Genomic DNA, 15,011 nt, shown 5'->3' on the forward strand with positions numbered 1-15,011 from the left:
GAACTCTGTCCAGGTATTATACTACCCTGGGTCTCCTACTTCTGAATACCTGGTCTCCACTTTCCTTAGTACTTTCTTCTCTCTTCCTACTACACCCAAGGGACATGCCCTAGGCTACCCTAGTGTTGCTTGCCAGTTTCACAACAATTCTTATTCTGATGTCTTCTCATCCAGGCTAATGCTCCCTCTTGCCTAGAGGGCATAGCTATTGGATATCACATAACCTTAAATAGAGCATGTCTGAAGGTGGACTCCCTTTACTCTCCAAATCAACTTCCTTTCAACATCATTTCATAGTGGTAACAAACATTTCCCAAGGTCATTAGATTTCAGTCCCCCATCCCTTAATTCCCTATATATAATTAGTTACCATAAAGTCCTGTGGGTATTTTTGGAAAGAATTCTCAAACCAATCTATTCATCTCCATTCCACTTTTACCACTTGTACAATTACTTATGAAACTTTTTGTTTATGAGGTCAAGGGCAACCTAGTTAAGAGTTTTAATCTGCAAGAGCTTTAATCTACAAGACATGCACCAGCCTAGAAGGCGAATAGGTCCTAAGAGCTGGGCCAGATACATTAAGCTGTTGATAAAAGTTGAAGGCCATTTTCAGATGGTATCAAGAAGAACCAATATAACCTTTACCTCAGGTTTGTATATCTACAACTTCCCACCATGTCTCCTGAATACTGTATGCTACTAACATATTTTGTTCACACCCACATCTATACTTTTGTTTATTTGGTTAGTCTGGTTGGTAGTACAAGCTTAGTATTATCCCATTTAAAGGTTGGTGGTTTATGTCATAAAGCTTTAGTACCATGGTCAATTCAAGAATATGGTGAAGCACATCTCTAGGTTGGTTTTCATGAAAACCAAAAGGTGGACAGACACAGAGAGGTTTAATCTTAAACTCAAGACATTGTTCACTAAGTCAACAGGATAGTGTCAGGAGCTAGAACTGAAGTAGAGCTTTCCAAACCAACAGAAAAATTCTGGGCAGGAGTTTTTCTAAGCTTCCTTAAGTTCTCTGCCACCTGTAAAGCAAAAGCAACTCAAACCTTCACAATTAGCCCTATCTGAACTCTCCTTGTCTTTGACAGCTAACAAGTCTCAGTATCTCCTGCAAAAGAAGAGCAAAACTCATATAGCCCTTTCCATTGGCTAATGTATTGATCATGTTTTTAATATTTTTATGATGTTTTGACATCTTGGGGGCCCTAGCTGGCTGAGAAGAGACTGCTTCTCCCAGGATTAGCTAAGTCCCAGAGATAATAAACAACTTGCCTGAAGACATACTTTTCATACACAGATCAACCAATCCCAAGTAAATACATAGTCCCTCCTTTATCTAACTCTTCTACACCAAGCAAATATTTCCCCTGCCCTAAATTTCTCAGGTTCAGTTACCAGGCAACTAGTGACTACCCCTATAGCCCAGAGCCCACTTGAATTATTCAAACTAGCCATTTGTAAGCAGTTTCCCTACCCTGTCTTGCCTTTCTTACAGAAAACAATAAAGTCTTTGGCCAGGCTTTCTCTCACTCCTTTTTGCTTCCTGATCAACCCTGGTGCTTCCCAATGTGGCCCTGCATCATGTGGTGTGGCCCCTCCTCTTGGAAACATAAGTAATTAAAATCTTCTTTCAATGGCATTAGCCTCTCCATGTCATCACTCAGTCACCTCCATAAATTAAAATCCCATGAGTATAACTGAAATAGCTAGAGTCATTCTAAACAATTTGTATAGACGACCTCATTTAATCTTCACAACTCTATGAGGTATATACTATTATCCCCATTCTAACAAAGAGAATACTGATGTACAGAGAGGGTAGGTAATTTGCCCAAGATTCTATGAATCACTGGCAGAGCTGGGATGCAAACCCAGGCAGAGCAGTGTCAGTCTGTGACTTCACAACTGCACTATATTGTCTTCTAAGGAAGTTGGGGTGTTCTATACGCTCAAGATACAAAACACTGGCATTTTCCTCATCACTATAGGCCTCCTGAAATGGTTGCCCTTCTTGTTTGAAAGCCTGTCTTAAATTATTTATCAGAATGAGGAACAGACAGTATCTGGAGCTTGAAAAGCATCTGGCTCTGATCCTAGTTGTTGGCTTACAGTGAATAGAGAAATGAACATCTAATTAAAATTGCACAGAATGCAGATGAGACAAGGGTGACAATCTACACTCTTTCTCTATAACCTCTAGATTGCTTTCACTAACTTATACAGCCTCAAGTATGATTCCTCAGTGGCTACTACATGATTGGTTGTTTTGGTTGTGTAGCATAAAACTTTTATTTTCTTTGCTTTTTAAAATATTTATTTATTTATTTGGTTGCACCAGGTCTTAGTTGTGGCAGGCGGGCTCCTTAGATGTGGCATGCGAACTCTTAGTTGTGGCATGCATGTGGGATCTAGTTCCCTGACCAGCGATTGAATCCAGGCCCCCTGCCTTGGGAGTGTGGAGTCTTATCCACTGTGCCATCAGGGAAGTCCCAAACTTTTATTAATGACACTAATAAAATTTACAGTCAACAATGGCCACACAATAATATTTTCTTTTCCATGGCTGCCTTGGGCCAATTCCCAGGGATAAGATTGAGTTAAAGAAAATTATGGTTGTTCTCATTACTTTCTATGTCTTTAACCTCTAGATTGCTTTCACTAACTTATATAGCCTCAAGTTTTGAACATGTTAGACATGGACTTGCCAACATTCAATTATATCATGTATATTTATGTTAAGTCATCCTACACTCTCTAAAACTATCATATTACTCTCCTCTCTGAATCTCCAACATCCCCTTCCCTTTCCTTATCCTCGACTGATAATCTCGTTTCTTTTAGAGACAAGCAGGCAAGACATCCAGACAAGACGCTGGAGGGTTGGTAGATTTGTGATGAGCAGGTGCTCATCACAAATCTACCAACCCTCCGTCATCTGAATCTGCTTACTCTGTTGACCCTGTATTATAAGGAATGGAATTGGCATGCTCTTATCTAAGGACAAAACCTCATTTGTTCATTGATGTCTCCCTCCACTCAGGGCTTTCCTTCTCCTCCCTCTTCTGACTACCCCATGACTCTAATGACGCTAGTTGTTCTCCCCCGATTTCTCAAGTTCTGTACGTGGATGTCTATCTGGAATCTTAAATGTAGCATATTCAGAACAGAAATCTTGATGTCCTCCACACCCCGAATCTGCTTCTCCTCCAGTCTTCCTTCTGGAGGAGAAGAAAGGAATTCCTTCCTTCTGGAGGAATAATGACACAATCATTCATTCGATTGGTCAGACCCCAGACTAGAAGTCATCCTTGATTCTTTTCTTCTCTTTCTCTCATGCCCTGCATTGAATCTACCTCTAAAACCAAAATATAACCAAGTGTAGTCATTTCTCACCTCCTCCATCAGTATCATCTTAGCCCTAGCCAGCCTCAACCCACATCTTATTGTTGTAATAATCTCCTAAGTGGTCTTTCTGCTTTTGCTCTTAGTCTCCTACACAGTGGCCAAAATATTTTCTCTTTTCTTTTTTTCTTCCATTTTATGAAGATATAATTGACATACAGTACTATATAAGTTTAAGGTATACAGCATAATGATTTGACTTACATACATCGTGAAGTGATTATCACAGTAAGTTCAGTGAACATCCATCAACTCATATAGATACAAAATTAAATAGAAAAAATTTTTTCCTTGTGATAAGACCTCTTAGGGTTGCTTTCTTAACAACTTTCATATACAACATACAGCAGTGTTAATTTTATTTATCATGTTGTATATTACATCCCTAGTACTTATTTATATTATAACTGGAAGTGTGTATCTTTTGATTGCCTTCATCCAATTCTCCCTCCCCCCCACACCCCACCTTTGGAAACCATAAATCTGACCTCTTTTTCTTTGAGTTTGTTTGTTCTTGAAGTATAATTGTCCTACAACACTATATTAGTTTCTGTTCACAACATAGTGATTTGATATTCTATATAGTTCTAAATGATGACCACGATAAGTCTAATTACCGTCTGTCAGCATAAAAAGATATTACATAATTATTCACTGCGATCCCCATATTGTATTCACACTCATAACTCATTTATAACCCTACTGGAAGCTTGTACCTCTTAATCTCCCTCACCTGTTTCTGTTTTATCCCATCCATCTCCCCTCTGGCAATCACCTGTTTGTTCTCTGTATCTATGACTGTTTCTGTTTTATTATGTTTGTTCATTTGTTTTGTTTTAAGGATTCTATATATAAGTAAAATCATACTGTATTTGTCTTTCTCTGATTTGTTTCACTTAGCATAATACCCTAAATTCATACATATTGTCACAAATGACAAGATTTCATTCTTTTTTTAAAAACTAATTAATTCATTTGTTTTTATTTTTGGCTGTGTTTGGTCTTCGTTGCTGCGTGCAGGCTTTCTGTAGCCGCAGCGAGTGGGGGCTACTCTTCGTTGCAGTGTGTGGGCTTCTCATTGTCGTGGCTTCTCTTGTTGTGGAGCATGGGCTCTAGGCACGCAGACTTCAGTAGTTGTGGCTCGCAGGCTCTAGAGCGCAGGCTCAGTATTTGCGGTGCACGGGCTTAGTTCCTCCGCGGCATGTGGGATTTTCCCAAACCTAGGATTGAACCCCTGTCCCCTGCATTGACAGGCAGATTCTTAACCACTGTGCCACCAGGGAAGTCCTTCATTCTTTTTTTATGGGTGAGTAATATTCTACTGAATATATATACCACATCTTTTTTATCCATTCATCTATCTTAAGCAACTTTGGTTGCTTCCATATCTTGGCTATCGTAAATAACGCTGCAGTGAACATAAGGGTGCATATATCTTTTCTAATTAATGTTTTCATTTTCTTCAGATAAATACCCAGGAGAGGAATTGCTGAATCATATGGTATTTCTATTTTCACTTTTTATTTTTTTTATTATTTTCACTTTTTAAAGGAAACCCCATACTGTTTTCCACAATTGCTGCACCAATTTACATTCGCACCAACAGCACGCAAGGGTTCTCTTTTTTCCACATCCTTGCCAACATTTGTCTTTTTGATAATAGTTATTCTGACAGGTATGAGGTGATATCTGTCCCTCAGACCAGAGCTACAGACTAACCAGGGCTAGTAGGATCTGTATTAAGAGAAAAGGGCTATCTCTTAATGAGAGGGTGATATCTCATTGCGGTTTTGATTTGTATTTCCCTAAAGATTAGTGATGTTGAGCACCTTTTCATATGCTTGTGAGCCATCTATATGTCTTCTTTGGAAAAATGCTAATCAGGTCCTCTGCCCATTTTTTAATCAGATGTTCATTTTTTTTTGATGTTGAGATGTGTGAGGTCTTTGTATATTTTGGATATTAACCTCTTATTGGATATATCATTTGCAAATATCTTCTCCCATTCAGTAGGCAACCTTTTCATTTTGGTGACAGTTTCCTTCACTGTGCAAACCTTTTTTAGTTTGATGTAGTCCCATTTGTTTATTTTTACTTTTGTTTTCCTTGCCTGAGGAGACTTATCCAAAAAAATGTTGCTAAGACTAATGTCAAAGAGCATACTGTCTAAGTTTACTTTTATGGTTTCAGACTTTACACTTAAGTCTTTATCTACTTTGAATTTATTTCTGTCCATGGTGTGAGAAAATAGTGCAGTTTGATTCTTTTGCATGTAGCTGTCCAATTTTCCCAACACCATTCATCAAAGAGGCTATCTTTTCCCCATTGTATATTCTTGCCTCCTTGTTGTAGATCAATTGTCCCTGTAAATGTGGGTTCATTTCTGGGCTCTCTATTCTGCTCCATTGATCTGTGTGTCTTTGGGGGACCAGTACCATACTGTCTTGATTACTGTAGCTTTGTAGTATAGTTTGAAATCAGGGAACAAGCTAACTCCAGTTTTGTTCTTCTTTCTCAAGATTGCTTTGGCTATTTGGGATCTTTTGTGCTTCCAAGTAAATTTTAGAATTATTTGTTCTAGTTCTGTACAAAAACAGCATTGGTACTTAAATAGTGGTTGCATTGACTCTGTAGATATCCTTGTGTAGTATGGTCATTTTAACAACATTAATTCTTCCAATCCATGAGCACAGTATATCTTTCCATTTCTTTGTGTTGTCTTCAATTTCTTTCATCAGTGTCTTGTAGTTTTCCAAGTATAGATATTTTACTTCCTTAGATTTATTCCTAGGTATTCTTTTTTTTTTTTTTCCTGCGGTTGTGCGGGCTCTCACTGTTGTGGCCTCTCGTTGCGGAGCACAGGCTCTGGATGCACAGGCTCAGCGGCCATGGCTCACGGGCCCAGCCGCTCCGTGGCATGTGGGATCTTCCTGGCCCAGGACATGAACCTGTGTCCCCTGCATCAGCAAGCAGACTCTCAACCACTGCACCACCAGGGAAGCCCCCTAGGTATTCTTTTTGATGTGATTGTAAATGAGATTGTGTTCTTAATTTCTCTTTCTGATAGTTCATTGTTAGCATACAGAAATGCAACAGATTTCTGTAAATTAATTTTGTATCCTGCAATGTTACTAAATTCATTGATAACTTCTAGTAGTTTTTTGGTGGCATCTTTAGGATTTTCTTTGTATGGTATAATGACATTTGCAAACAGTGAGTTTTACTTCTTCCTTTCCAATTTGGATTCCTTTTATTCCTTTTTCTTTTCTTTTCTTTTTTTTTTTTTTTTTGTCTGATTACTGTGGCTAGGCCTTCCAATACTATGTTGAATAAAAGTACTGGGAGTGGGCATCCTTGTATTGTTCCTAACCATAAAGGAAATTCTTTCAGCTCTTCACTGTTGAATATGATGTTAGCTGTGGGCTTGTCATATATGGTTTTTATCATATTGAGGTATGCTCCCTCTATACCTACTATGTTGAAAGTTTTTATCATGAATGGATGTTGAATTTTGTGAAATGCTTTTTCTGAATCTATTTAGATGATCATGTGATTTTTATCCTTCCTTCTGGTAATGTGGTATATCATATTGATTGATTTGCAAATATTGTTCCACCGTTGCATCCTGGGATAGTTCCTACTTGATCATGGTGTATGATCCTTTTAATGTACATGTATTGTTGAGATAAGTTTGCTAATATTTTGTTGAGGATTTCTGCATCTGTGTTCATCAGTGATGTTGACCTGTAATTTTCCTTTTTTGGTGATATCTTTGCATGGTTTTGGTATCAGGATGATACTGGTCTTATAGAATGAGTTTGGAAGCATTTCTTCTTCTGCAATTTTTTGGAATAGTTTTTTTGGAATAGAGAAGCATAGACGTTAACTCTTCTCTAAATGTTTGGTAGAATTCATCTCTGAAACTATTCAGTCCTGGACTTTGATTTTTGGGAGTTTTTAAAATTACTGATTCAATTTCATTACTGGTAATTGATTTGTTTATGTTTTCTATTTCTCCCTGGTTCAGTCTTGGGAGATTGTACATTTCTAGGAATTTGCCCGTTTCTTCCAGGATGTCCATTTTATTGGCATATAATTAATTATAGTAATCTCTTATGATCCTTTGTATTTCTATGTTGTCAGTTGTAACTTCCCCTTTTTCATTTCCAGTTTTACTGTTTAGGTCTTCTCTCTTTTTTTCTTGATGAGTCTGACTAAAGATTTATCAATTTTATTTATCTTTCCAAGAACCAGCTCTTAGTTTCATTGACCTTTTCTGTTTTTCTGGGGGGTTTTTGGTCTCTATTTCATTTATTTCTGTTCTGATCTTTTTATTTCTTCCTTTCTACTAACTTGCTAACTTTGGGTCTTGTTTGTTCTTTTTCTAGTTTTTTTAGGTGTAAGGTTAGGTTGCTTATTTGAGATTTTTCTTGTTTCCTGACATAGGCTTGTATCATTAAACTTCCCTCTTGGAACTGCTTTTGCTGCATCCATAGATTTTGGAATGTTGTGCTTCCATTTTCATTTGTCTTGAAGTATTTTCTGATTTCCTCTTTGATTTATTCATTGTCCCATTGGTCTTTTAGTAGCACGTTGTTAAACATATGTTTGAGTTTTCTCTATTTTTCTTCCTGTAATTTCTACCATCTTACCCTTGTGGCTGGAAAAAAAGATGCTTGATATAATTTCTATCCTCTTAAATTTACTTGTTTTGTGGCCTAGCATATGATCTATCCTGGAGAACATTCCATATGCACTTGGAAATAACATGTACCCTGCTCTTTTTGGATGAAATGTCCTAAAGATATCTATTACGTCCAACTGGTCTAATGTGTTGTTTAATACCACTGTTTCCTTATTGATTTTCTGTCTGGATAAACTGTCTGTTGATGTAAGTGGGGTGTTAAAGTCCCCTACTATTATTGTGTTATTGTCAATTTCTCCCTTTATGTCTGTTAATATTTGCTTTACATATTTAGGTGCTCCTGTATTAGGTGATTATGCGTTAGTGAGTGCACTATCCTCTTCTTGTATTGATTGCATTGTCATTATATAATGCCCTTCTTTGTTTTTCTTTATAGACTTTGTTTTAAAGTCGATTTTGTCTGATATGAGTATTACTGCCCCCACTTTCTTGTCATTTACATTTGCATGATATATCTTTTCCCATCCACTCACTTTCAGTCTGTGTGTCTTTAGTTCTGAAGTGAGTCTCTTGTAAACAGCATATACATGGTTCTTGCTTTTTTATTCAATCACCCACTCTATGTCATTTGATTGGAGAATTTGATCCATTGATATTTAAAGTAATTATTAATAGGTATGTACTTATTGCCATTTAATTACTTGTTTTCTGGTTGTTTTTGTAGTTCTTCTCTGTTCTTTTCTTTTTCTTTTAATTTCTTCCCTTGTAGTTTGATGATTTTCTTTAGTGGTATGCTTGTATTCCTTTCTCTTTAGTTTTTGTGTATCTATTTTAGGTTTTTTTATTTGTGGACACCATGGGGTTCATATATGCTGACCTATAACTGTATCTACTTGTTTCAAACTGGTAGTCACTTAAGTTCAAACACATTCTAAAAGATCTACATTTTTTACTCTCCTCCCACACATTTTCTGTTTTAGATGTCATATTTTACATCTTCATGTTATTCCTTTACTGATTATTATAGTTACAGTTGATCTTAAAATTTTTTGTCTTTTAATCTTCATATTAGCTTATTTAAGTGGTTGATCCCAGGCCTTACTATATATATACTTTTACTAGTGGAATTTTCCCTTTCCCATAGATGCTTACTTCTTGTTATAGCCTTTTTTTCCACTTAGAAAAGACCCTGTAACATTTCTTTTAAGGTAAGTTTAGTATTGATGAACTCTTTTAAATTTATTTATTTATTTATTTACTTGGCCACGCCATGCAGTGTGCAGGGTGCGGGATCTTAGTTCCCTGACCAGGGATCAAAGCCATGCCCCCTGCACTGGGAGCACAGACTCTTAACCACTGGACTGCCAGGGAAGTCCCTTGATGAACTCTTTTAGTTTTTGCTTGTCTTAGAAGATCTTTATCTCTCCTTCAATTCTAAATGATAATCTTGGTGGGTAGAGTATCCTAGGGTGCAGGGTTTTCCCTTTCAGCACTTTGAATGTACCATGCCATGCCCTTCCGGCCTGCAAAGTTTCTGCAGAAAAATCATCTGATAGACTTATGTGGGTTCCTTTGTACATGATTCTTTATTTTTCTCTTGCTGCTTTTAGAATTCTCACTTTATATTTAGCCATTTTAATCATGATATGTCTTGGTATGTGTCTGGGTTCATCTTGTTTGGGATCCTCTGTGCTTCCTGTACCTGAATATCTGTTTCCTTCTTCAGGCTTGGAAAGTTTTCAGCCATTATTTCATCAAATACATTTTCAACCATCTTTTCTCTCTCTTCTCCTTCTGGGAGAATGTTGGTATGTTTGATGTTGTTCTGGAGATCCATTAAAATGTCCTCATTTTTAAAATTTGTTTTTCTCTTTGACATTCTGCTTGGGTAATTTCCATTATTCTATCTTCCAGATCACTTATGTGTTCTTCTGTATCACCTATTCTGCTGTTAATTCCTTCTAGTGTGTTTTTCACTTCAGTTATTGTATTATTCAGTTCTGACTGGTTCTTTTTTTCAATTGAAGTATAGTTGATTTACAATGCTCTAGTATTTTCTGGGGTACAGCAAAGTGTTCTTTTTCATATTCTTTTCCATTATGGATTATTATAGGATATTAAATATAGCTCCTTGTGCTATACAGTAGGACTCTGTTGTTTATCTGTTTTATATATAGTAGTTTGTATCTGCTAATCCTAAACTCCTAATTTATCCCTCCCTTACCCTCTTTCCCCTTTGGTAACCATAAGTTTGTTTTCTATGTCTGTGAGTCTGTTTCTGCTTCATAAATAAGTTCATTTGTATCATATGTTTTTTTGTTGTTGTTTGTTTGTTTTTGCAGTACGTGGGCCTCTCACTGCTGTGGCCTCTCCCGCTGCGGAGCACAGGCTCCAGAAGCGCAGGCTCAGCGTCCATGGTCCATGGGCCCAGACGCTCCGCGGCACGTGGGATCCCCCCAGACCAGGGCACGAACCCGCGCCCCCCGCACCAGCAGGCGGACTCTCAACCACTGTGCCACCAGGGAAGCCCCATATTTTAAATTTATTTATTTTTAAAAATTTTATTTATTTTTGGCTGCATTGGGTCTTTGTTGCTGTACGCAGGCTTTTCTCGAGTTGCAGTGAGCGGTGGCATCTCTTGTTGCGGAGCACGGGCTCTAGGTGCACAGGCTCAGCAGTTGTGGCTCATGGGCTCTAGAGCGCAGGCTCAGTAGTTGTGGCGCACGGGCTTAGTTGCTCCGCAGCATGTGGGATCTTCCCGGACCAGGGCTTGAACCTGTGTCCCCTTCACTGGCAGCTGGATTCTTAACAACTGTGCCACCAAGGAAGTCCCTATTTCATATTTTAGATTCCACATATAAGTGATATTGTATGGTATTTGTCTTTCTCTTTCTGATTTACTTCATTTAGTATGATAGTCTCTAGGTCCATCCATGTTGCTGCAAATGGCATTATTTCATTCGTTTTTATGGCTGAGTAGTATTCTATTGTGTATATATGTATATACCACATCTTCTTTATCCTGTCATCTGTTATGGACATTTATGTTGCTTCCATGTCTTGGCTATTGTAAATAGTGCTGCTATGAACACTGGGGTGCATGTATCTTTTAGAATTCAAGTTTTCTCCAGATATATGTCCACGAGTGGGATTGCTGGATCATATGGCAACTCTACTTTTAGTTTTTCAAAGAACTTCCATACTTTTTTTCCATAGTGGTTGCACCAATTTACATTCCCACCAACAGTGTAGGAGGGTTCCCTTTTCTCCACACCTTCTCCAGCATTTGTTATTTGTAGACTTTTTAATGATGGCCTTTCTGACTGGTGTGAGGTGGTATGACTCATTCTTTTTTATATTTTCTAGGTCCTTGTTAAAATTCTCGCCGTGTTCATCTATTCTTTTCCTAATTCAGTTAGCGTTCTTATTACTAATGCTTGGAATTCTTTATCTGGTAAATTGTTTATTTGTTTCATTTGTTGTTTTTTCAGGAGTTTTTTCTTGCTCCTTCAGTTGAAATAAATTCCTCTGTCTTCTCATTTTGCTTAACTTTGTCTTTATGAAATTAGTTGAAACAGTTACCTGTTGTGGTCCTGAACGGTGTCCTTGGGTAAGCACGCCCCTATACAGCCTGTGTGTGCCCAGTGGCTTTGGTGGGAGAGCTGGATCTGATGTGAACACAAGTTACATCTTTCCCCAGGGTGTTCTGGAAGCTAACACCTTGGTAGGAGGTAGAGCTGGAGATGGTGTGGCTAGGGGCAGAGCCAGGTGAGAGCTGGGGTTTCTCCTTTACCCAGTGGCCATCACCACCCTATTCAGTGCAGGTCACAAGTTGCTGGAGTAGAAGCCTGAGTGTTGAGTCCAAGCCGGCTCTATTTCCTTTAAGAGTATCATTGCCCCAGAGGATTGGAGTGCTGGAGCATGAGGGGCTGGTGCGGGCACTTGGTGAGTCTGAGCAGAGGCTGTGCCCTGCTCAGATGCTACTTTGGGTCTGAGCTCTCCCCTCAGCTGATGCTGGCCTTGCCCTGTTGTGGAGCTTTAATGCAGAGCAGGTGAGGCCTGTGTGGATGCTCAGAGTGAGTCAGGGTGCAGGTTTTGGCAGTCTGGCCACAGTCAGAGATCCAGACTGCTTCTGATTTGCTGCCTGTGTAAGCACTAGTAATGGCTGCCCCCACCTTGCTTAGATGTCACTTTGGGTCTGAGCCACCTTTGTGCCTCACAGCCAAGTTCTCTCCTTGGCTTAGCAGCCTGCATCTCAGTGTGGAGCATCATGAAGCAAGTGGGGCTTGAGTAGTGACTTGGCTCAGGCTGGGGTGCACACCTGGGTGGTCCAGGAAACGAGCCAGCAATACATGCAGTTTCAATTCATCCCCTCCACGCTGTTTTGGGAGTGAGCAAGTGTGCAAATGCTCCTCATGAGTGGAGTCTAGGCTTCCTACAAGCCTCCTGTTAGTCTTGCTGGCCCTTCAACCAGCCTAGGGAACTCATCTTCCCAGTGCCGGACCTCAGGGCTGGGGCACCCAATATGTGGTTCAAACTTCCCAGGGAGCATCTCCCCTATGTAATCTCTCTTCTCTTCTGAGTCCCCTCCCGGGGGCACATGTCCCTGATTGCTTCTCTTCTCTTCCTACGCGATTCCATGTGGATCTTTCTTACAGCCTTGGTTGTACAGGAGTCTCTCTGACAGTCTTCAGTTAGTTTTCAGTGAGAAGTGTTCAACATGTAGATGTATTTTTGATGTGTTCATGGGTTGCGGGGGAGGTGAGTTCTGCATCCCCCTACTCTGTGATCTTTATCTCATTCCACTGCAGTTTTTTTTTCTTGTAGTTAATTTCTAGTCTCATAGTGTTGTGATTAGAAAAGATGCTTGATATGGTTTTCATTTTCTTAAATTTACTGAGGCTTGTTTTGTGGCTTAGCATGTGATCTATCCTGGAGAATGTTCCATGTGCCCTTAAAAAGAATATGTACTCTGCTGTTTTTGCATAGAAGTTCTTTATCTGTATCTATTAAATCCATTTGATTTAATGTGTTGTTTAAGGCCAGTGTTTCCTTATTAATTTTATGTCTGGAGAAACTGTCTATTGATGTAAGTGGGGTGCTAAAGTCTCCTACTATTATTGCGTTACTATCAATTTCTCCCTTTATGTCTGTTAGTATCTGCTTTATATATTTATGTGCTCCTATGTTCAGTGCATTTGTTATATCTTATTTTTGGATTGGTCCCTTGATCATTATATAATGTCCTTCTTTGTCTCTTTGTTTTACAGTCTATTTTGTCTGATATAAGTATTGCTGCCCTGGCTTTCTTTTAATTTCCATTTGCATGGAATACTTTTTTCCATTCCAACACTTTTGGTCTGTGTGTGTCTTTAAATCTGAAATGAGTCTCTTGTAGGCACCATATATATGGGTCTTGTTTTTATATCCTTTCAGTCACTATATGCCTTTTTATTGGATCATTTAGTCCATTTATATTTGAAGTAATTATTGATAGGTATGTACTTATTGCCATTCTGTTCATTGCTTTGGGGGTGGCCAAAGTATTTTATAACATAAATCAGATCATTTCACTGTCTTTATATCAAATTTCAAATCACGTTCCATCAAGCCCTTGCCTTGGCCTACAAGGTCTTACATAATCGGTTTTGATTGTGTCTCCTTGGTTCCTCCTGCTCTTTCCCTGCTCACTACACTCCAGCTACACTGGTCCTGCTGTTCTTCAAATACATGAAGCTAGTTTCCAACTCAGGGCATTTGTGCCTGCTGTTCTCTCCAATAGAAATGTTCCCAGATGAGTCACATGACCTGCTGCCTCACTTCAGCCCAGTCTTTATTTAATTATCACCAACTCAGAATGACCTTCCCTGTCTACCTTATCTAAATAACCTCTCACCCTTCTTGACTCTCTTACCCCTCATTCAATTCTGTCTTTTTGTTTATTCATTAATTTTCTGCTCCCTTCCCCAATACCTACCTGACACTAGAACATAAGTGCAATGGGAAAAAAAGATTTCACTTGTTCACTTCTGTATCTAGTGCCAGGAACATAGGTGCTCAAAACATATTTCTTTGTTAATGGATTAATAACTTAGTAAAAAAATAAAAACAAAGTTGTTCACATTTTAAAAATGTAAAAGGACATATTAATTGAAATGAAAGCTTTGGAGTTCAGGTTCTGTTAGTGACTAATGTCACCCCTCAGATTCATTTTTAAGGGTATGGCCAGATGAATTAGGATACTTCTTCTCTTCCCACACATGTCTAATTATATCCACAATTAAATAAAGAAACAAAGATATTGAAAGAGGTCTGATGGATCAGAGTGAGTCTGGCCAAAACCTAGATAAAGGACAGGAGAACACTGACCCTAAAAATATACTCTTCATGAAGAAAAAGGTTGTATGGATCAGTGGGTCAGCTTTTACATTGATGGCTGAGGCCATAGGAAAACACTATAGTTGCAGTAATGATTCTACCCTCCCACCTTGGTACTGTGGGTTGTTATGTGAAAAATTGTTTTGTATGTGTGAACTGAAAGAGCTGTACCACTAAAAAAATGTATCATGTGGAACTCAGGCTCTTTCTGTTGTGGGACAGTAAGGCAGAGATTTTTACCTGGTCCCAATAGTCATCTCTCTTCTACAGCAAGGTCAAAAAACCTTTTCTGTTAAGGACCAGACAGTAAATAATTTTGGCCTTGAGGGCCATATAATATAAATAAATGTTCATGACTATGTTCAAATAAATCATTATTTACAAAAAGAGGCAATGGAAAGATTTGGCCCCCAGCTATACTTTGTCAAACCTTGATTTAGAATTGTAAAATTTTTAACTGAGTGTATGACTGCCTAGCTAAAGGCTGTGCTTCCTAGCCTGCCTTGTAGCTATCTGTGGCCATGTGACTAAATTTAGCATCTATATAGATTACTGTGATTCTTAATCT

The 15,011-nt window shown here is 38.6% G+C and overlaps 1 protein-coding gene across 6 annotated transcripts in view; it reads right to left on the bottom strand.

Moving 5' to 3' along the window:
• The window catches only part of LOC109552255 (parathyroid hormone), a 122,640-nt gene that overhangs the window by 67,900 nt on the left and 39,729 nt on the right, over nt 1-15,011 (bottom strand). The gene's annotated exons all lie outside the window — the stretch shown is intronic.

The sequence above is a fragment of the Tursiops truncatus genome, chromosome 8 (assembly GCF_011762595.2).
Source record: "Tursiops truncatus isolate mTurTru1 chromosome 8, mTurTru1.mat.Y, whole genome shotgun sequence".
NCBI classification, from domain to species: Eukaryota; Metazoa; Chordata; class Mammalia; order Artiodactyla; family Delphinidae; genus Tursiops; species Tursiops truncatus.